At 36.3% G+C, this 24,058-nt stretch overlaps 1 pseudogene across 1 annotated transcript in view; it reads left to right on the top strand.

Moving 5' to 3' along the window:
- LOC306862578 (ubiquitin domain-containing protein 2-like) overlaps positions 1 to 24,058 on the top strand; it is a 113,107-nt pseudogene that overhangs the window by 34,123 nt on the left and 54,926 nt on the right. The window contains exon 2 of the transcript XR_013786083.1: positions 15,741 to 15,977. The product of XR_013786083.1 is annotated as a ubiquitin domain-containing protein 2-like (transcript). The remainder of the gene's footprint in view (positions 1 to 15,740; positions 15,978 to 24,058) is intronic.

Raw genomic sequence — 24,058 nt, 5'->3', positions numbered from 1 at the left:
TGTTTTTGCAATGAAAGGTAGAAGGGAAAACCAGTGTGTAGTTCATGTGCATGACATCAATGTGGGTCAAAGCATACCCATCAAACAGCATGCTTACCCATGTAAACATCAAGTAATGAGAGATGAAGTTAAGTACGAACTTGGTGCGTAATGGTTTTGCTGTCGCCAGTCAGAGACCATGGAGTTTGCCTTGCATTATTGTGGCCAAATCTGATTGCTCCCTTCGGTTCTGTGCTGATTTCCGCAATGTAAATAATGGAACCAAAGCTGACTCTCTCCCCCTTCCCGGAATAGAAGATTGCATTGACTGAGTGGGCTCTTCACGCTATTTAACCAAGCTTGACCTTCTTAAAGGTTACTGGCAGGTACCGTTGACACCGCGTGCTTCCGAGATCTCCACTTTTGACAAACCTGATGCGTTCATGCAATATACAGTGATGGCCTTCAGAATGTGAAATGCACCTGAATGAATGAATGAATGTTGGGGGCTGGGAGGGGCAAGGTCATGGTTAGAATGCTTGGTTCAGTGCATCAGGCAAGACAACGACGAAGTGCTGCTTCAAGTTTTCGCAAGTTTTAACACATGCACCTGAATAATTATTTATGTAAATATGTATGTTACAATTATGAAAACATTTTTATAAATTGCTGACAGAACAATACTGGACAATGATGTAATCTGCAGAATTTACACTTCAATTATGAGACTAGTGTTTCCAATACATTGATTTCTTTGTGGCGCCCACCACAATATCAAAACTGACCGCCACAAATGGATTTTCTAAAAGGCTTTGACTTCGTTGAATAAACATGAGCACTGCACATTTCAAAATTAAAACCCGGTGCAGGTGTTCTTATATCACTGTATTTCTGAAGGAAACCGACTGTCTTCAGAAAATTTTGGATGTCATATTTCATCTTGCATGTGAGCGGAGCACTGCTTTGTGTACAGCGTTACCGGGGAAACCTCGGTCTCTCCCACTCCAAGTCAAGTCACCTTTATTTAGAATCTTGGGGGGGCGCAGGAAGATGGCGCCGAAGACACACGTGTTGTAAGTTTCTCTATATAGGCTTTGGCCATTACTCCTTCAAAATGTTGTTTTAAACGGATTACCTAGTTTTTTTTAAGTGCTTGAATCGTTGGAACGCTTGAACACTTTACTTGATATCCTAAAAAGAGAAAAATCAGAAGCAAATCAGTGAAAGTTAACCGCAATTAACATCGCAAAAATGAGTGGTGCAAATGAAAAAAGCAAGAAAGGTATCCAGAAATTGGACCACTCGTATCCTGCGGAATCTAACAAGCCAAAAAGTCTAAGTGGCAAAAAGCATCTTTCAAAAGAACTGGATTTTAGCTCTGAATCATTTCCACCTCTCCTCGCCGGAACACCGACAAATAGCCCAGCGTCCAAAAAACCAAAAGCTGATCTCTCGTTACACGAGCTTCAAGAGAACATTATCACAGCCCTTAACAAAAGAGCAGACTCCCTTGAAGAAATGATAAAAACGAATTCAAACACCATTGAAGAGCTGAAATCGTCACTACTTTTTGTCAACGCAGAAATTGTGGACCTGAAGAAGTGTAAAGGCGAACTAACAGCTAAAGTTTCCGAACAAGCAACAACGATATCTCAGTTGGAAAACAGAATCGTGGAAGCTGAGCGCTACAAACGGCGGTGGTGCCTACGACTATACGGAGTTCCAGAAACGGAAACTGAAAATGTCAAGATCAAAGTGACAGAGATCTGCAAAGGAGTGGTACCTGAGCGAGGCGGTGGATGTTGCTCATAGATTGGGCAGGCCGGTGTCCGGTCGCGCGAGGGCCATTATCATCCTCTTTGCACTGCGCTGGGTGAGAGACTTCATCTGGAAGAGTGCGAAAAACAGCGAATACCTGAAAGAACGCAAAATACGCTTCGGAGAAGACCTGACAAAAGAAGAAAAAGGATCCCGTGCTCTACTCTGGCCTTATGTACAAAAAGCACGCAACGAAGGAAAAAAGGCTTACTTCATCGGCTCTAAAGCATACGTTGCCGGTAAAGAAATCGTTCCAGAAAAAATGGATACTTCCTGATTCCTGCTAGTGTTTGAGTAAAATCAAGGATGATTCTACTGAAAATAAGCACTTCTATATTTGATACGTTTACAATCATTTAATGGCTGTTTGCCTATATGTTCAAAATTTAGAAGGAGAAAAGCTAAGCTTTCTTGTTCTTTTTTGACTCTTTTTATTTGTTTTTTTGACGTTTGATGACTTTGAAATTATGTTCCATTAATGCCAGAGGTTTGAGGAACTTGGTCAAAAGAAAAGCTTTTTTTCTTTTTTGCAAAGAATGCAAAAGCGACTTAATTTTCATTCAAGAGTCTCATTCGTGCCCTGAGAATTTTAAATTTTGGAAAAACCAATGGGGACGTGAGATGTGGTTAGCTCACGGGTCGAGTCACTCTGGTGGAGTTGCAATTTTGTCACATACTTTCCCTGGAAAATGTGTATGGAGCAAGGGTGACTCTAAAGGTCATTGGATAATGCTACTGATTGATATAAATGATTGTAAATTCATTATTGTTAATGTTTATGGGTACTGTTCAAAAGATGCAAACACTTTGTTATTAGGTGAAATTGAAGACCGTGTTAATTCTGCCATGAGTAATAACCCTAATGCTAAATTAATAATTGGTGGTGATTTTAATTTGGTCATGAATGGTTCAATGGATAGATTTCCTCCTAGAGCAAACAGTGAATCCAGTGATCTTTTACGTTTAAGTTACAGCCTTGACTTGATTGATATCTGGAGGGTAAAAAACCCCTCAACTAAACAGTTTACTTGGAGCAACAAAACTTTCTCATTACAGTCGCGTATTGACCTTTGGTTGGTTTCCTCAGACTTAGAACCTTTTATTTTAGAAACATCTATATTGCCTGCTGCTTTAACTGACCATAAAATTATAAGCCTTAAAATTGCATTGTCTGGGCGTAAGGATCCTAGAATTAGTGGAGGATACTGGAAACTCAATAATTCATTGCTAAATTTTGAAGACTTGAAATCCATTATAGAAAGACTTATCCAAAATCACTGGAACTCTGCAATTAATTATGGTGAATTTGGTAAACAATGGGAACATTTGAAATTTGAAATAGGGTGTGCTGTTAGGACCTATGGTAAAAAAATAGCTATTAAAAGAAGGGCAGACTTAATTGAAATTTCAGCTGAAATTAATAATTTAATGGAGAGAGACACTTTAACTGTTGAGGATCAGGCCACTTTGAATAAACTTCAAAATAAACTTAACAAAATATATGAAGAAAAAGCCAAGGGGGCCTTTATTAGATCGAGAAAGAAGTGGTTAGAGATGGTAGAAAAAAATAGTAAATATTTCTTTAATCTTGAAAAAAGAAGGGTGGAGGTAAATGCGATTAGGAAAATTAAAATTGATGGTGCTGTCTGTGAGGATACAACTCTTATCTCATCCCATATAACAAAATTTTTTGGTAAATTGTATGAAAAGGATGTTAATGTTATTGACCCTTTTCCTACTCTAAATTCTGTTACTTCAATAAAAACTGTTAGTAATGATTTTAATTCTATATGTTCAAAAAATATATCATTGGAAGAAGTTAAAGAAGGGATTAATAACTTGAAAAATAACAAATCTCCAGGGAGTGATGGGTTAACTTCAGAGCTATATAAAACTTTTTGTGACCCTTTATCTAAATTTTTATTGGCAGTGTATGAAGAATCATTTGTCAATGGATGCCTACCTCCATCAATGAGAGAGGGGGTGTTATTACTCTAGTACCAAAATCCCATAAAGACACTCTTTTGATTGATAACTGGCGCCCAATCACATTATTAAATAACGACTATAAAATTTTGGCATCTGTTCTGGCAAAACGACTAAAATATGGCCTGGATGATTTGATTGATGAGTGCCAGTCAGGATTTATGAAGGCACGTCAGATTTCAAACAATGTAAGATTAGTTCTTGATCTGATTGATTATCGTGATTTGGTTTTGGACCCTGCTATAATTGTTTTTAGACTTCCAAAAAGCCTTTGATACAGTTAGCCATAATTTCATTTTTAGTGTATTACAATTCTTTGACTTTAATAATTATTTTATCCATGCAGTGAGAACATTATATGTAAGAGGAAGTAGTTGTGTTAAACTTTGTTCTGGAACAACACCTAAATTTCCTATTCACAGAGGAATAAGACAGGGTTGCCCTATCTCACCCTTTCTTTTTTTGATAGTTACTCAGGTTTTAAATGTAATGATCAACCAGAATAATATGATTAAAGGTATTAGAATTCATGATAAAGAAATAAAAATCTCCCAATTTGCAGACGACACCACAATTTTCCTAAAAGATCAATCGGAAGTTCCTAAAGCATTGGAGACCATTCAAGAATTTTCTGAGGTCTCTGGCCTCTCTCTCAACATTTCAAAGTGTGAAATATTGTCTTTAAAAAATATTGATAAAACAGCGATCTGTGGAATTCAAATTAAAGATGTAATTAATTATTTGGGAGTAAAAGTATCCTTGAATTCAAATATGGTTATAACAGAAATTAATTTAAACCCTATTAAAGATGTAATTAAAAAGAAATTCAATTCTTGGTTGGCAAGATATTTATCTCATACTGGTCGTGTTTTATTATCAAAGGCAGAGGGTCTATCAAGAGTTTCTTATCTCTTTTCTGTAATGGATTGTCCCAAGTCATTATGTTCCTTATTAGATAAATTATTATATAATTTCATATGGAAAAATAAATCACACAAAATTAAAAAGGAGGTTCTAAGAAATAGGATTAGTGATGGAGGTCTTGGAGTTGTTGACTTTACCCTATTTAACCATGTGTTAAAAGTAAATTGGTTAAAAAGATTTGTTAAAAAAACAGACTCTATATGGAATGTATTTCCTAATTTTGTTTTTAAGAAAATTGGAGGTATTGAATTTTTGTTGCAGTGCCCCTTCTCACTTGGTAAACTACCCATTAAATTAGCAAAATTTCACCAACAGGTTTTATCATGGTTACTGATTTACAAACATAATTTTTCACCTCACCGTTGTTTTATTTGGAATAATCAGAATATTATTTACAGAAATAAATCATTGTTTTTTGAGAAATGGTATTTAAACAACGTATATATTGTTAGTCAGCTGATGGATGACTGTGGTCAGTTTTATTCATTTCAAGAATTCTCCAGAAAATTTGTTTTTGGGGCTTCGTTAAAGGAATATAATATTGTATTCAACGCCATTCCTAGTGGTATAAAAACTCTCTTGAAAGGAGAGCAAACTTATAGTCCTACATCTTTATATAACACTTCTATTTCAATTGAAGGGATTTTGATTACTGATGACAAATTCAATAACCATTTTGTTCGTAATCTTTTGAACAGAAAATCTATTCCAGTATCATCTTTCAAGTGGATGGCGTTATACAATATTAATTGGAGAGTGGTCTGGTCTCTTCCACACAAATATTTGTTAACAAACAAGATAAAAGAAGTTACATTTAAAATATTACATAGATGTTACCCCTGTAATAGTGTACTCAATAAGTATATCCATAACATAGAAGATAAATGCACTTTCTGTGATGCTGAAGAGACAATTGTACATCTTTTTTGTGAATGTGTTTGTGTTAAAGCTTTTTGGAATGAGTTATGTACCTATCTCTCAGAAAAAACAAATGACAAAATATGTATTAACACATTTAATATTATTTTTCTCTATCATAATCCAAATTCTCATATTCAGTACGTTGTTAATTTGTTTATGATTCTTGGTAAATTTTTTATTCACAAATGCAAATTTTTGGGTAAGATCCCGTTACTGTCTATTTTTCTAGTAGACTATAATTCCTATGTTTTGTCTTTGATGGGCATAAAAAACAAAACGTCTTTGAAAAGTCAAAGATTGCTTTCAATGTTTAACCTTGTATAATTTTTCTTTTTTTTTTCTTCCCTCTGGCACTTTATTTTCGTGATCTATGTCTTTTTTTTGTTGTTGTTATTATTATTTGTTCCTGTTGTTATGTACTTGTTACATTTTCATTTTTGGCATTAATAAAGCATTGTCTAGCTTTAGTTTAAATAGTATCTGTGCAATCAAATCGACGATAATCGCTAGAAATTAAGTGTCCCCAACTGAGCAAGCCAGAGGCAACAGCGACAAGGAACCAAAACTCCGTCTGTGACCGAATGGAGAAAAAAATCTTGGGAGAAACCAGACTGTTGAGGGGCCAGTTTTCCTCTGGCCAGACGAAACCCGCAGTTCAATTCCAACTGCAGCCATGTCAGATTGTGTAAAGGGCTTATCTGATTCCTGTGATCTTGTCCCGAATGGGGCATTTTAATTATAGTTTTAATGTATTTGTTATATGTGTTTTATTCAATATTTGAAGGTTTTCATTTATACTCCAACAGCGCTTCCTGCTGACAGAGAATGAATTTGCATATATATGCTGCCACAAATAGGGTGCCTTTGGGAAACACTGGACTATGGTATAAATAAATTCAGCTGTATAACAGTTTCAGTGCAATTCGTGTTGTAATGTTAGAGTTAAAGAACAAACATTATACATATTACCGTTGCACTTATCTGTACATAGTAAATGCAGTTATTTTTAAGCGGTTGTTGACATCCCATCTAAAACGTGATTTAGCCAAAAAACAACAATAACGTTACCACATTATGTCTTGCAGTATTTATGCGTGAAAAAGTTCTGCACGATCCTCTTGTTCAATGTTCTCGGGGTCTGAATCCGGCTCAAATCATGTAGCCCCTCACTACAGAACAAAGATCCAGGGGGCGGGGTTAGATCCACATCTAAGGGGTGGAGATGGTATGTTTAGGGGTGGAAATGGGTGGGTTTAGGGATCAGGGGGTGGAGACGGGTAGGTTTAGGTATAGGTAAGGTGGGAGGAGTTAAGATTTTGTTACTTAAGGGTGGGGGTATGTCGTCGCTGGACGCAAGTTATACTTTGTATTTATTTGCATTTGCAATGTATTGTATATGTTGTATTGCGTGCTACAGATGCACAGTCCCCCCCCCCCCCCCCCCCCCCCCCTCTGACTATGCTTGATTGGGACCAGCTGCAGGAGTTTGCGTTGTGAGTGGGAGCGTTTGAATGCTGAGAATGTTGGAGAGCTTCTGTAGTGTGCGTGTCGTGAAGCTCTGCCATGGGTGTTGTTACGTTCGTCCTCTGTCTCCTGCCCCAGACAACTTTAATTGTTTTGTAGTGTTGTTGAATAATGACATTGTTGACTTGCCATTGAAAAAATGTGTAAGTAGTCTTTTAAGTTGTGCTGCGGAGTTATGTTTTCAAGCGACAAAGATTAAGCTCTACGCTTTATTCCCCACACAAGAGTTTTTGTTTGTAAATAATTATTTGTTATTTCCGAAGCAGTAGGTTGGAGATTGCCTTTTATTTTGTGAACCGTTTTCTCCTGGTTTTTGGCCAGCTAGGGAGTTAGGAAAGACTCCTGTGTTTCTTTTTGGGGATTTTCTTTGTTAGGAAATTTTTACTTTTCTAAACCTTTAGTTAGTTTGAACTTTTGGTTTGTTATTTTGGCCTGGATCCCCTTCCGAAGTTATATGCTTCTACTAATTAATGATTTATAAAATAATTAACTTTTCAGCTTGTGAACGAAGCCTCTATTGTGGTCATTGTGAGCTCGGACAGGAGAGGAGCCAGGTTATTCTTTAATTTTATTCTTGTCACTGGCCTTACCAACCCTAGACTGGTCAGGTTGTGACTAAATTTTTTAATACTCTACCTCCTAGGGCTTAAATGCTACAAGCCCAAGCTCGGCACAGGTATGTAGTTTGTTGCTGTATCTTTTCAGACTGATCAGACTTATATGGGGAAGTCGTGGCCTAATGGTTAGAGAGTTGGACTCGTGATCCAAAGGTTGCGGGTTCGAGTCTCCGGCCGGCAGGAATTGTAGGTGGGGGGAGTGAATGTCCAGCGCTCTCTCCACCCTCAATACCACGACTGAGGTGCCCTTGAGCAAGGCACCGAACCCCCAACTGCTCCCCGGGCGCCGCAGCATAAAATGGCTGCCCACTGCTCCGGGTGTGTGTGTTCACTGCTGTGTGTGTGCACGCGTGATGGGTTAAATGCAGAGCACGAATTCCGAGTATGGGTCACCATACTTGGCTGAATGTCACTTCACTTCACTTCACTTATAGTTTTTGTATAAATCATTTAAAAAAAATCTAAAAATTCCCAGACTTATATTTTCTGAGCAAAAATGCCCCCTCTAGAGGCCAATTGCAGTCCAATAGAGCAGTGGTTCTCAAGCTTTTTTACTCCAAGGCCCCCCTCCTCTCTGAGTCAATACTTCAAGCCCCCCCCCCCCCTCCAAACTTTTCTTTAAAAATAAAATAAAAATATTCTATTACCTTTTGTAATTCCATTTAATTATTTTTAAACTAAACAAATTCAAGATAGACTTAAACAGTGTTTTATATTTGCAAAATTACTTAGCAAGAATGTCACTGCAGATATTTTTTACAAGTACTTAAATATGTGAAGCTAGATTATACCGTAACATTAACAAATAAGCACAAGTCAACCTGCCATACCAAAAAAGACCACAGGGAGATGCCATATAGCCACTATACGGATCTATTCAGAATCATTAAACACCAAAATACAAACAAAAAATGAAACCATTCTAAATGTGTGCAAACTCAGCGATCTGAAGGCGGCTCGATGTCAGCAGCCAGGTCCTCTGTCAGAACCAGTGGTGGTCAGTATCAAAGTAAAACTTCTTTATTACTGTACTAAAGGGATTTTTTCAAGTATCTGTACTTTACTCGAGTAGTTTTATTTTGAGTAACTTTTACTTCACTACATTTCATAAAACATACAGTATCGTTACTCTTTATAATACATCACATGCTCCAACTCTGAGATGCAGAAGCGGTGTCTGATTCAGGAACAAACTGATTCTTTTCAATGAACCTGTGAAATCGTTTTGCAAATCGCAACAAACAATTCATTCACGAATTGGAATGATCCTGGTCTGATGCCGCGAAAAGTTATTAATGTTGAATTTTAGGATTAATTATTGTAACTGAAAATCATATTTAGGTCAAAACTGTCAGTTGTTTGTGAACTAAATCTGCTGTAAAGGGTGATCTATTTAAGCCCACTGAAATGCTGGAATGCAGACAGATCAATGTCAGTTTCTCTGTTTTAGATTAAAAAAAAAAAAAGAAACATTTTTAAAATAACACAGATTAAATAAAACCACTCATGTACGTTCATATTCCCTGCTGCTGTTAGCAGTGTTATTAAAATGCTACGCATTTAGCCCTATGTGACGTCTGTTATTATATTGTTTATCAACAGTATAAACTTTTATATTATTTAGCTCATCTAGCCTAGTAGATGGGTATGAATGTTTATTTATAACCATACTGAAAATAAGTAAGTATTGTTAGCTGATTCTAACTGTCTAGCTAACAAGCTTGCTGGTGCTAAGTTTAGGTATTTTTTGAGATATAAAGTCCAAATATTTTTATTCAGCCACCTAGATAGATTACATCTGAGGGAAAAAGAAAGGATGTGATGTTCAGAACATGGTAACTACAGTAATTATCAAAGTTGGAAGTGATGCCCCCTGGGGGCATTTGGCCAGGGGTGTTTGTACACCACAGACAAGGTTTGAGAAGAAAAAAATCATTATGAAACTATACTTATATTTTCTTTAAAATGTTCTTCCTAACTTCAGGCCTAATTCTCATGTCATATATAACTGACGTTCTGCAAAACACTTTTCTTTTTTTTTTTTTTTTTTTTTTTTTTTTTTTTTTTACTGGTGAAAATTAGATTGTCAAATCTGTTTTCTCTCACATACATCGCAGTGTAAGCTTCACAGTGAACATTACTACATCACTCTCATCAGCGTAGTCCATATCAACAACAAAATATATATCTTGCCTCCATATAGTGGTTATTTTGAGAAAATCATAGCTATTTTAATTATAAAAATATGTGGTAATATAAAATTAAATAAAGTAGTCTATATAAAATTGCAAAATAAATCTATCAGTACTAAATGCATAAATTGAGTACTTTTGTACTTTTCACTCGAGTAAAATTGAAAAAGCAGTACTTTTACTGGAGTAATATTTTATTATACGTATCTGTACTTTTACTCAAGTACTTGATTTGTGTACTTTGTCCACCACTGGTCAGAACAAGCTTTTTGGAGCGTCTGATACCCATAGGCCTACATAAACATCACTGATCCTCACTAACTTCTCCAAAACACACTTCTTCGGTGAGCATCCGTTACAAAACACTAGCTGTACATTAATTTTGACAACAATGTGAATATACTGAACTGTTAAAGCAGAAATACGATGTTTTGGATGTGCCAAGAGCGCACATACACAGTTTGTTTGCGCATCAATAATAACAGATAAACATGCGCATAATGCACGACTGCTGTATGTCACTAATCGTCCTTACCTTGATTACAATCGTCATTCACCCAAACCTTGCTAGTGCAATACTGGGTTATTTTATCCAACCAAGAGCTGTAAAAAAAATGCAGTGGTCGGGTGTTTTGAGCCGCTGTTCAGTCTGTATTTCAGCGCGATGAGAAACAGCTTGAGCTGCTCCGAAACACAGAATAATATCACAGAATACGTACGGGAGAGGTGGTGCTGCTATTTTTTTCATCTTGATTTTAAATTTTTTTTTTTTATATTAATCATAAAATTGGTGAATTTAATATAAATATACTTATAGTCTTAAGTTATCTCGCGCCCCCCCTGGAGGATCACTGCACTAGAGGGAGCTGCAGGATAAGAAATCTTTCAACTCCATGCTCTCTCTTAAAAATACTTACATTTACAAATAAATGCAATATTTTGCCAAGCTAAACCAACAGATCTTATCATTACCAGTTCAGGTCTCCACAATAATGACTGATAATGTCTACAATGATAATGTCTAATAATGTCTGATGGCCAGAGGCCAGTGTGAAAGAGGCTCGGGACAGATGACTGATCTATCACCGCTCGGATCGGCCACTCCTGCGTGCTGACGAAAGATTATCAAGGCTGCCCGAGAAGCCAACATCAAAGTTTGTCCACGTTTGTCCTCTACTAGTCACTCCGGTGTGCTAAAGAATGGAAATATACTTTTAGAGATATTTTACTCATAAGAATTTCTAAGGGTACAAATAATTATGGTACGGAAGAGGATTAGGGCCAAGCAATAATAAAAAAAATCTAACCATCTCGAGATTAAAGTCATTATAGAGAGAAAACTTAAAACTTGAAAATTTCAAGAAAAAAAGGCAAAATAAAGTGTTGAGAATAAGCTCATTAAATTACATGAAAACCTCTATATTTTTGGAGAAAAAAATTGAAATAAAATGCTGAGAATAAATTCATAAAATTTTGAGGAAAAAGTCAAAATAAAATGTTGAATAAACTCATTAAATTATGAGAACAAATGCATTTACTCGCTGACAGGTCTCAATCAGGCGACCACTAAACAGCACTGTGAGAAGTGTTTTCGAATTTGGAGCAGAGGTTTTCGATACAAACCACAGATTCCGCAGTTGATTTCAACTAGTTTAAAGAAGTGCTGACATTCTCAACAACATTGATGCGGAAAACAGGAGAAACGCTGTGACAGCAATCCAGTTGGAATATTTTTCGATCTACAAATTAATATTTATAATGGATTTACTGTAGCCAGGGCTGGATTATCCACAGATAATCCAGGATTGGGTGAGTGCCCTGGGGCACCAGTCAATAAGGGGCACCAAGTGATTAAGATAATGACTAGACTTTTAAAATATTTTTCATGTTTTGTGTATATATATATATTATTAAGCTGGAAGAGATACAGATACATACATTTTTTATTCTGTCTGTATTGTATCATTAACTGTTCGTTTTGTATGCATATAAAGAACTGCGATTCAGTCAGGTCACAGTGTATTAGTGTGTTAATCCGGGTATGCCTGTAGCAACACTAAACCTATCCAATTAATACGTTATTATTAAACACTCATTAGACAATTATTATTTTTTTTTTCCACATTTCCGATGTGATATGTGATGAGAAAAGGAAGAAAATCGAGCTTGGAAAAAGACAGATTCGAACCCTAGTCGATTGCATCATGTTACAGTGGTGGCCATAATTGTTAGAACGCTAATTTCACCAGCTAAAAATGGTTTTAAGTCAGTTATTTCTATCTTGTGTCAGTAGGAAATGTCAGTTTACATTTTCAAACAATTTCTTTGCCATTTAATTGAAATAATTAAAATTTGCACAAGGAGTCTGACAACAGCCAGTGTTCCACACAGAGATCTGATCAAACTGAGACAGATTAAATCCAGAAGAACTGTGGCAATGTCTCCAAGATGTTTCAAGAAACCTACCTGCAAAGCTACAGTAGTCTTAAAGGTTTTAGGCACTTGTAAAAATGCTGTAAAATGAGGTTGTCAAAAATAGATTTTCTTTGTCAGTTAACTTTTACAATACTTAACAATTAAGTAAATTAAATCAACATTTGGTTTATAATAGTGATGATGATAATTGTTTTATAATAATTTTTCAGGTACCTTATTCATTATTTAATATATATATATATATCTTAAAGTTGAGGGACATTTTTGTCCCAAGCCCTTGTTAATTTCCGACCATGCTGCTAGTTTATTTTTGCTATTAATATGCTACATTCATCAAGTACCATATTTAGCCTATTTACCCACTATTCAAGGAGCTGGTGTTACTGACAGGCTGATGTTGCTGTTACCCATGGAGAGCAAATCATGCTTTTTCATTAAACACATTCAGTTTCTTCCATATGTTATCAGCTCATCAAGGATGACTTGGATAGTTCTGTCTCTAAAATCTAATTGGTTAAGCCATGGACAAAGTTGTTATCATTTGACAGGCCTAATAAATGTATTTATTGAACATGTCTTTTGTTGTGCATGTTCTTCCTGTGTTGTGTGGGTTTCTTCCGGGTGCTCCGGTTTCCCCCACATTACAAAGACATGCAGCATAGAAGAATTGGACACTCTAAATTTCCCGTAGGTTTGAGTGAGTGAATTTGTGTGTCTGTGTATGAGCCTTGTGATGGGTACTCGCGTCACCAGTGATGTTATGATATTTGGATCATGTGTCACTTAAGGTGTGGTTACGAGTACATCACATAAGAAAGATTGGTGGGATGTCTAACTTGTATCATCAACACAAGGAAGACACGTGTAATAAAATAAATTTTATTAACGAAAGATAGATTAGAGTAATTACAGCTACTAAATGAATACCATGAATGAAAAAGCAATAGTGCATAAGATGCATGAAATGCAAGGGATTCAGTTGGGTGTTGCTATGGCAGAGTTACGTTATCTTACACAAAGAGAAACTGACGCTACTCTGAAACAAATAAGGTGAAGAACCTTAATATGCATCAAATACGTGAAAGATTATTTGTTATCAATTGCAATTAGCCATATAATATCTAATGTAAATTAAAAAAATCTTCCACTGGTTGTGCTGGTAACAATGCAGTGGGGAGCAGGAATCTGTTTCAACAGCCTTGAACAAGAAGCACTGTAGGATGCTGATCTCCTGGAGGGTCCAAAGGGTCCTAAGATCTGGAACACGCAAATTTGGCCCTGGAGTAGGCGCAGAAAGTCTTTGCCTGGAACACACAAGCAAAATTACCTTGAAGTGAAGGTTTGCTCGCTGGAGCTTAACCTTGTTGCAAATGTCTGTGTGTCTTCTGCCTCTTGGCTAGAGACTCCGAACTCGGTCCATCCGGTGGAGATTCAGGATGTGCTGCATCTGCATCATCCACTAATGTTAACGTTTATATAGGCTAGTTTGCTGCCAGTAATGGAGGATGAATGAATTGTTCCAGCTCTCGTTTCAGTGTACAAAGCTGAAGTGTGGCGTCATTTGGGCTTTTGTGGTAATGTCTGCCCCGGGACAGCGGTACGGGTGCCACCTCGGTTACGTCGCTTGCCGCATCCCGTGTGAAAAGCCTTCGCGCGGGGTGAGGCAGGGGCGCTGCGCGGCTGCCGCTTTCTCTCGTGTTGGGGGCGTTTCGTGCAGTTGGGGCGGTGTTCGCGTGGTGGTTGAGGAGAGACCCCCACATGATTGTAAAGCGCACAATAAAAGCGCAATAAAAGCGCTATATAAATGCATCATTTATTCATTCATTCATTCATTCATAAATACATAAACTGAAAAACCTGTGAAATCCAAGTTGAAAGGTTCTGAGAATGTTCAGCATCTGTATTTATTTTGTTGTTTTACAATTGTTTTGTTTTCGTTAGGAATCCTGCAAGCACTTTATTTTTCATTGATACTAAGCAGATGCAATTTTTTGTTCAGATCAGAATGTTATGACATTGTATATTGCAATTGTAAACTTAAACGGTGAACCTTTTAAAGCAGGATCTAAAAATATATATGGTCTTTTTTATAAAATACATTTTATACATGCATTTAACTAAAGAATCCTGCAAGAAATTTTTCTCTCTTGACTCATACTGCACAAAAAGTGGTTCAATAATGTTGAATGTTACAGGGACTGATTATTGCAAATGCAGATCCCAGTGTGTTCTGGTTAAACAATTTTTATTCATTTATTTATTTATTGCTAAGGTTTGCATATAGTGGTATAATCTTAATGACCGCTTTCCTAAAAATATATCCTATTCCTAAAATAAGAAATATCCCAATATATCGCCTTGCTTACAGTATCGCATTGTATCGCAATATAACGTATCGCAACCCCTGTATCGTGATACGTATCATATCGCCAGATTCTTGCTAATACACAGCCCTAGCTGTGATTGACTGTTTCCATCAGAGCGGGGGACATGGTTTGTCCTTTCCTCCTGTGGAACGTATTTGCGTGGTCCAAACGCACATTTAGAAAAGTGTCACTAAAATTTTACCGGTGCAGTTTTCACTTACCAAACCACAACCAGAATACCTTTGACAATGTTATAAACACATTAAATCCAAATATTATCGAAAAAGATTGAACCGTCATCCATGCATTCATTTGTCCATTTAACAGCTGAGTTTGTGTAAGATGTTGCACTACACATTGCTGTCACTCAGAATACTTATTTCTCTGAATAAATATGAGATGGGTGTGTTGTAGTTTTAATCAGTTTTAAGGTTTGAAAACATAGTTTGAAAACATGGATTTGGATGGATCTCTGATCTCTCTGTGACCCACTGCTGCTGCATCCAGAAGTTCTAAGGAATGTTTATGGCAGTCACAGGTCAAACCTTAGGAATCAGTCTCGAGGTGGGTGAAGGGCAGAAACTGAATTTTGACCAATGAGAAGTCCTGCCCTTCCCAGGCTTGGTGCCAAAGGTCGTCGTCTTGCCCTCTAAGAGGTGTCTGGCTGTTGTCCTAGCATCTTTATCAGATAGCGTTGGATAGTTTGCTTATGTTAGTCCTACAAGATCCAATCAAAATGCAGGAAACCTTTGTCCACTATTGTGGTTAGAGAGGAATGTGGAATGTGCTGTCCACTACACTAGCATTTTATATAAGTCACAAGAACTGTGGCACTATATTACAGTGCTTTTACCAGAGTTAAGGAGGTTTCAGGCATTCACATTTAGATCATTTGCTTTATTACATTGTTGGCTACAGTGATGGTACATATCTTGAACATCCTATTGGATCTTGACCTTTTTGTCTCTGTTTTGCAGTTGCTCTGGGGCGAAACCAGCCCCTGAAGAGAGAGAAGCCCAAATGGAAGAGCGACTATCCAATGACCGATGGGCAGCTGCGCAGCAAGCGTGATGAATTCTGGGATACGGCACCGGCTTTTGAAGGCCGCAAGGAAATTTGGGATGCGCTTAAAGCAGCTGCCCAGGCCTTTGAAAGCAATGACCATGAGCTTGCTCAAGCCATAATTGATGGTGCCAGCATAACATTACCACATGGTAAGAGGCGCACGTCACAGATGCACAGGTGCTTTGCATGTATTCAGATAGTTTTATTAAATTCGTCTTCCAGATTTTCTGACAATCCATTTTCTTTTTGATTTCTATTTTTCTGTCAATTTCCCTTTCAGTCCCCTTCTTTTGTTTGTTTTTTGTGTGTCTTGATTAGTTGGGGACAAAAAGTCGAAAAGTAAGCAGATCTTGCAGTTTTTAAGGCATTTCTGTAGGCAGAAACACTATCATTCCACACAATTTGAAATACCTTGTTTTATTCTAGCTGCACTCCATTTTTTGGGCTGTTCTCTTTAAGGCGTGAATGAACTTGTTATATCATGGCATCATATTGTTTTCCTTAAAGCGATAGTTCTCTCAAAAATTGAAATTTGTTTCACTCACCCTCAGACCATCCAAGATGTATGTGATGTTTTGTTGAATAGAACAGTAAAGAAGATTTTTTTAGTGATTCATAAAATACAAGTCCGCAGCTATTGTTTTTTGATAATAATAATAATAATAATAATAAAAAATTTCAAGGACCACAAAATTTATAGCCATGACTCCTGATGATATATTGAGGTTTTATGAATGTAAACAATCGGTCTGTGCGAGAAACTGATCATCATTTACATCATTACCTATAATCCATAGTCTCAGGCAATGCGGAAATTCGATTATTTTCTGTGAACTGGTTCTTCCAGAAAGTTTGTTTCAATTAACTGGTTCAGTTCACTTGTTTGTTTACGTAATCATGCAGTTTTGTTATGTATATACAATTATTTTAAAGCACCCAATAATGATGTGAAATGCGGTTGTTTTGTTGTGATGTCTAAACCATTTAAAGTGAATAAGTCTTCATCAGCTCACCTTTTACATAAACAATGAGAAGCCATAAAAACTTTAATTTCACAGCATTGAATGAGTTGGCAAAAAGCAGCATCATAGGATCATATACGCTAGTATTTTGGCTCATTTTGAATCAAAGTGACTATCTGGCACATCTGAAAGTGAGTTTCGATAAGTAACTTGCATATCTGTGCTGCCAAAGCCACTAGATGGCAAGCCTGCAGCCATTAGCTGAAAAAGCGTAATGGCTAAAGCTAACACTTCCGGTCTGGCAGTGCGTGGGAAAGGAGACCAGATGCCAAATATTACAACATAATCAAAACAACCATACAAAACATGTACGCAACACATACACAAACTAGAAGACATGCTAAACCAATCCCCCACACCTACAGCAGGATTACTTAACTGTCGATGTCATAAACAAAATCAACATAAGAAAACTTACAAGCCTACACAAGTTAATTTAAGAGGAGAAAATAGAAATGACCAAAAAGCAATAAAGGGAAGTAACAGATCTCAAAGATTGGGGAAAATTATTCAAATCGGAAGGAGCTTTATATTGAAAATACCTACGTCCGGCTTCCCTAAAAATTCAGGGAACAAAGAAAAAAGGAAATTGCATATGTTTAAGTGAATAAGAAGATCTATATGGAATCAAATACTATTTCAGATACTAAGGACAATCATAATAAACACATTTAAAGATAAACAGAAACCAATGAATTTGTCTTCTTGATTTAGGGTGTTACCATTTAAGCATTTCATACATATGACAGTGAGTACGATATGGACACCTTAACACAAATCAACACAGAGAGTTATAAACCACATTAACAGGCTTCAAATAAGTATCAGAGGTATTTTGACAAACTATATCGGCATAATCAATAAGAGGTAATATAACCTGAGAAATAATTATTTTCCTAACTTGAAAACGATTCATTGGACGATAAAGTAAGCACAAAAAACCATATGTTCTGTTAACAATATAATCGATATGAGGCTTGAAAGTAAGTTCAGGTCAATCCAAAAATCAAGATATTTAAATGAATCGGCAGCCTCAAGAGATAAAACCTCATCAAAAGTAATATTCAAATCAAAAGAAAAGGAATGGCACCGACATGTGCCAAATAACATGCAGCAAGACGACTTCTTGTTCAAGTCAAACAGGGTTGCAGCAATTCAATTTCAGAGATTGTCAAGTCAAGTCACCTTTATTTATATAGCGCTTTTAACAATACAGATTGTCAAAGCACTTAACAGTATCAAACCGGAGGACAGCGTGTCAGTAATGTATAATAATAAGATTAAATTTTCAGTTAAAGGTATTTCATTATTGAATTCAGAGATGTCATTGTCTAGCTCAGTTTAGTTTAAATAGAATCTGTGAAATCAAATTGACGATAATCGCAAGAAATTAAGTGTCCCCAACTGAGCAAGACAGAGGCGACAGCGGCAAGGAACCAAAACTCCATCTGTGACAGAATGGAGAAAAAAAAAAAAACCTTGGGAGAACCCAGGCTCAGTCGAGGGGCCAGTTCTCCTTTGGCCAGGATATTGTTGTTTATTTATTGTTTACTTATTGTTTTAATTAAAATTTTAAATGTATAAATGTATTATTTCTATTTTTATATTGTTGCAATTTCTAACAATAATAGTATTATTTAGTTAGGTATTTTATTATATTTTTAGTTATGTTTTATTTTTAGTTTTATTTTATTTTTAGTCGAGGTCTTCACTGGGGATATGTCCCTGGGGCTCAACCAGGTGTCCGGCCTCTGCCGACGATCAGGGCCGCAGACATCATCTCCCGGCGCCGATCCACCATCTGATCCGGACACTGACTGAGAAACAGAATTAGACAGAAACAGACAAATATTAGCGTAGATGCCATTCTTCTTACGATGTATCGAGTACATCATGTGTTAAGGGGCGTGTCCCTGGTTCAGCCATTTTCAAATGAAAGATTGCTATCAAACAGCACACCTAGCTTCCTAACTGAAGAAGGAGAATTGACAGAGCAGCCATCAAGTGTTAGATAGTGTTCTAGGTTATAACGTTGGATTTTTAGGTCCGATAATTAACACCTCTGTTTTTTCAGAATTTAGCAGTAAGAAGTTACTCGTCATCCAGTTTTTTTATATCGACTATGCATTCTGTTAGTTTCTCAGTTTGGTGTGTTTCACCGGGCCGCGATGAAATATAGAGCTGAGTATCATCAGCATAACAGTGAAAGCTAACACCATGTCTCCTGATGACTCCCAAGGGTAACATGTAAAGCATGAAAAGTAATGGCTCTAGTACTGAGCCTTGAGATACTCCATACTGCACTTGTGATAGATATGATACCTCTTCATTCACTGCTACGAACTGATGGCGGTCAGATAAGTACGATGATAAGTACGATTTGAACCATGCTAAGGCACCTCCACTAATGTCAACAAAGTGTTCTAGTCTATTCAAAAGAATGTTGTGGTCGATAGTGTCGAACGCAGCGCTAAGATCCAGTAGAACTAATAAAGAGATGCAACCACGATCAGATGATAGAAGCAGGTAATTTGTAACTCTAATGAGAGCAGTCTCAGTACTATGATACCATCTAAATCCTGACTGGAATTCCTCACAGATACCATTTTTCTCTAAGAAGGAATATAATTGTGAGGATACTACCTTTTCTAGTATCTTTGACAGAAAAAGGAGATTTGAGATCAGTCTGTAATTAACTAGATCTTTGAGGTCAAGTTGTGTTTTTTTTAATGAGAGGCTTAATTAGTGATCAAACTCCATCGCACACCTGCAAGTAATAGGTGCGTAGGACAAAGGACCTACACAGACAGATGAAACTACGGTATTTTTTCTCTAAATCAGAGTCGAGTTCATCTATGACACCTTTTAGACCTAAAAGTAAATTTTGCCCTAATGTGTCTAACCACACTATTCATACTTTTTGTCGTTTGGTTGAAAAAGAGGTGATGGATACTTGCTCTTCTAGTAATAAAATTTCTCATAATCTTACATTGAATGAGCAAAAAGCATTAACTGAATTGACAAGTGACCCAAGTATTATTATAAAACCTGCTGATAAAGGAGGGGCTATTGTAGTCCAAGATACAAAAAAATATCAAGAGGAAATTCTTTCACAATTACAGAATAGTAGGTTTTATAAAAAACTTCCCAGTGACCCTACTAAGGCTTATCAATCTGCGATATTGTCATTTTTAACAAATGCTAAAACAGAGGGTTGGATATCTCAATCAGAGTTTAAATTCTTGTATTGTCAACATCCGATTAGACCTGTTTTTTATGCTCTTCCTAAAATTCATAAGAGACTGATTGACCCCCCAGGTCGTCCGATCGTGGCACAGACTAATTCCCTCTTATCTTCTTTATCTCAGTATGTTGATTTTTTTATAAAACCTTTTGTTTATTCGTTACCATCTTATATTCGAGACTCTACTGATTTTATCAATAAGATTTCTGAGGTGTATGATTTACCGGATTTTTCTTTATTATTAACTTTGGACATAACAAGCTTATATACCAATATTTCACATGAAAAAGGACTTATTGCACTTTGTTACGTGAGGATTCTAATCCACCATCAGACTTTATCGTTGAGATGGCTTCGTATCTTTTGAAATATAATTATTTCAGTTTTGATAATGATTTTTTTCTTCAGATAAGTGGGACAGCAATGGGCTCGAATTTTGCCCCTAACTATGCCAATTTATTTATGGGTTTCTTTGAGGAGAGTTATGTATTGAATATAGAAAATAATCCTTTTTATTCACAGATTATCAAGTGGTACAGATACATTGACGATATATTTTGTATTTTTTTGGGTGATCATAATGAGGCTTGAGAATTTGTGATATATTTGAATAACTTGGTTGACGACTTAGAATTTACTTCTGAAATTAATTTGTCTAGAGTACATTTCCTTGACGTGGGTACAGAAGAACGAAGGCAATTTGACTACAACTTTGTTTACAAAAGAGACTGATCGTAACACACTTTTACTTGCTACCAGTTTTCATCCGACTTTTTTAAGAAAAGGACTGCCTATGAGTCAGTTCTATAGATTGAGGAGGATTTGCCATTCTGATTCCGATTTTGAGAAATCGAAAATCATGAAAAATAATTTTTTGAACAGAGGTTATCCTTTGGACTGGGTCGAAGATGGATATAATACAGCTTTTAAAAAGACACGGTCTGAATTGCTAAAAAAGAAGATAATGAAAACAAGAAAGTACTCTTTTGCTTGTATTACAACATACCACCTAAGTCTTACATGATAAAATAAATTTTTAAAAAACACTGGCATTTATTGTCTTCTGATTCGGAGTTGAAGGATATTTTTAGATATCCTCCCTTGATTGTATATAAACGCGCCAGGAATTTAAAAGATAGCTTGGTACATGCTCGTTTTCAGAGCGCCAGTTCTCGTGCATCTCAGAGTTTACTTAGTCCTATACAGAAGGGCAATTATCGGTGTGGGAATTGTGCTCAGTGTAATAATAATTTTAAAACATCATTTTTTTGTCATCCTAGAACTGGTAAAAAATATAACATCAAATCTGTGATTACTTGTGTTTCCACTCATGTTGTGTACTTGATCCGTTGTCCTTGTGGTATAGGCTATGTGGGAAAAACGTCACGTCAATTGAAACAAAGAATTAGTGAACATAAGAGTTCGATCAGAAGAAAAGATATGAATTATCCAGTTGCGGCACACTTTTTAAATTTGAATCACGATGTTACCTCTTTACGTTTTTGTGGGATTGAGAAAGTAACTTTGCCACCTAGGGGTGGAGACATTGAATTACTTCTACAGAGACGTGAATTGTTTTGGATTTATACCCTTCGAACTTTATCACCTATGGGTATGAACGATGAAGCACCATTTAATGTAATGTTATAGTGGTGTAATTGTTTTGAATGATGTGCCGTTTCTATTATGAATTTATAATGAGTTTGAGTGGTTATGGAGTTTTGACTGATTGGTGTAATAATTTGATGCTTTTTGAAGACAACGTGTTGTTTATGTATTTTAGATGATCTTGTGAATTTGTAGTGGGATCTTTGTTGGTTTTTGTAACTATCATAATTTTTAACTGTTTACGATGTGATGTTCATTTATACTCCTAATGAGCTTAATTGTTTACAGATGGAGCTTTAAGTGGTCATGTGTTCATCTTAAAAGAGATGAATTTGAACATTTGTATACTCCTGATGAAGGTCGTGTGACCGAAACGTTGTGTTAATTAATAAATATTACTTTTTTGCAAGTTACGATAGTGTGCGGGATTTGCTTGTCTAATGAGAGGCTTAATAAAAGACAATTTGAAGGTTTTGGGGACATATCCTAATGACAATGATGAATTAAAAATAGCCAAAAGAGGATCTATGACTTCTGGAAGCAGCTCTTTTAGTAGTTTAGATGAAATAGGGTCTAACATACATGTTGTTGGTTTAGATGATTAAACAAGTTTATACAATTCTTCCTCTCCTATAATAGAGAATGAATGGAATTGTTCCTCAGGGGATCTATAGTGCACTATTTGATGCGATACTGTAGCTGATGGCTGCATGGTTACAATTTTATCTCTGATAGTATCGATCTTGGAAGTAAAGTAGTTCATAAAGTCATTACTGCTGTGCTCTTGGGAAATGCCAACACCTGTTGATGCTTTATTTTTCATTAATTTAGTGACTGTATTGAATAAATACCAGGGGTTCTGTTTGTTTTCTTCTAGAAGAGATGAAAAGTAATCAGGTCTAGCAGCTTTTAATGCTTTTCTGTAGGATAGGGTACTTTCCTGCCAAGCTATATGAAGCTATATGACCTCTAGTTTGGTTTTACTCCAGCTGCGCTCCATTTTCCGGCCTGTTCTCTTTAGGGTGCGAGTGTGCTCATACCACGCAGTCAGGCTGTTTTCTTTGATCTTCCTTAAGCGTAAAGGAGCAACTGTATCTAAAGTGTTAGAAAAGAGAGAGTCCATAGTTTCTGTACATCAAGTTTTTCTGCGCTGTTGGATATGCTGAGGAATTGAGATAAATCAGGAAGATTACATACAAAGCAGTCTTTTGTGGTAGAAGTGATGGTTCTACCATACTTGTAACAAGGAGTAGAATTTACAGTTTTAGCTATATGGAGTTTACACAAGACTAGATAATGATCTGAGATATCATTGCTTTGCTGCAGAATTTCAACACCACTAACATCAATTCCATGTGACAGGATTAAATCTAGAGTATGATTTCGAAAATGAGTAGGTCCTGAAGCGTGTTGTCTAACCCCAATAGAGTTCAGAATGTCTATGAATGCTGATTCTAATGCATCTTTTTCATTATCGACATGGATATTAAAATCGCCAACAATTAAGACTTTATCTGCAGCCAGTACTAACTCAGATAGAAAATCATCAAATTCTTTAATAATGTCTGTATGGTGCCCTAGTGGCCTGTATACAGTAGCCCAGTACAAACATCACAGGGAATTTATCACTACCACGTGTTTCTCTAGATAATGTTATACGCAGCACCATAACTTCAAACGAGTTATACTTAAAGCCTGCCCTCTGAGAAATACTGAGAATATAGCTATAAATTGTAGCAACACCTCCCCCTTTATCTTTTGGACGTGGCTCATTTGTATAGCAGTAATCTTGGGGGGTAGACTCATTTAAAGTAATGTATTCATCTGGTTTTAGCCATGTTTCTGTCAAACAGAGCAAATCTAGGTTATGATCATTGATCAAATCATTTACAAAAAGTGCTTTTGTAGAAAGGGACCATTCAGTAAGGCAAGTTTTATCAATTGTTTCAAGATTTTTATTTGTCACATACACAATTATACAGAGTATAACCAGCAGTGAAATGTAGGTCAGGTCCGCTCCAAGGACAGTGCAATTATAAAGTATACAAATATTAAGAGAAGAAAAGTAGAAAAAATAAAAGAATAAAATAAAATAAAAGATAAGATAAGATAAAAAATATAAATATAAATGTGCAGGTCAGTATGTTGTTGACTTAAATAGTAATAAGAGGAATGTGCAAAAATAATGTGCAAAAAAGTTGTACAGGGTATTTAAATAGCAGCAATATGAGGTAGAGAAAAATTATGAATAGCTTATTGATATGGTGATATTTACATTGAGTCAAGTGATGTTATGACACAGAGTTAGAGTTTAGGAGCCTGATGGCCTGGGGGAAGAAGCTCCTCCTAAGTCTCT

The sequence above is a fragment of the Barbus barbus genome (genome assembly GCF_936440315.1).
Source record: "Barbus barbus genome assembly, chromosome: 43".
NCBI lineage: Eukaryota > Metazoa > Chordata > Actinopteri > Cypriniformes > Cyprinidae > Barbus > Barbus barbus.
The sequence above is the reverse complement of the archived record's forward strand: the minus strand, read 5'-3'. Positions and strand labels throughout refer to the sequence as shown.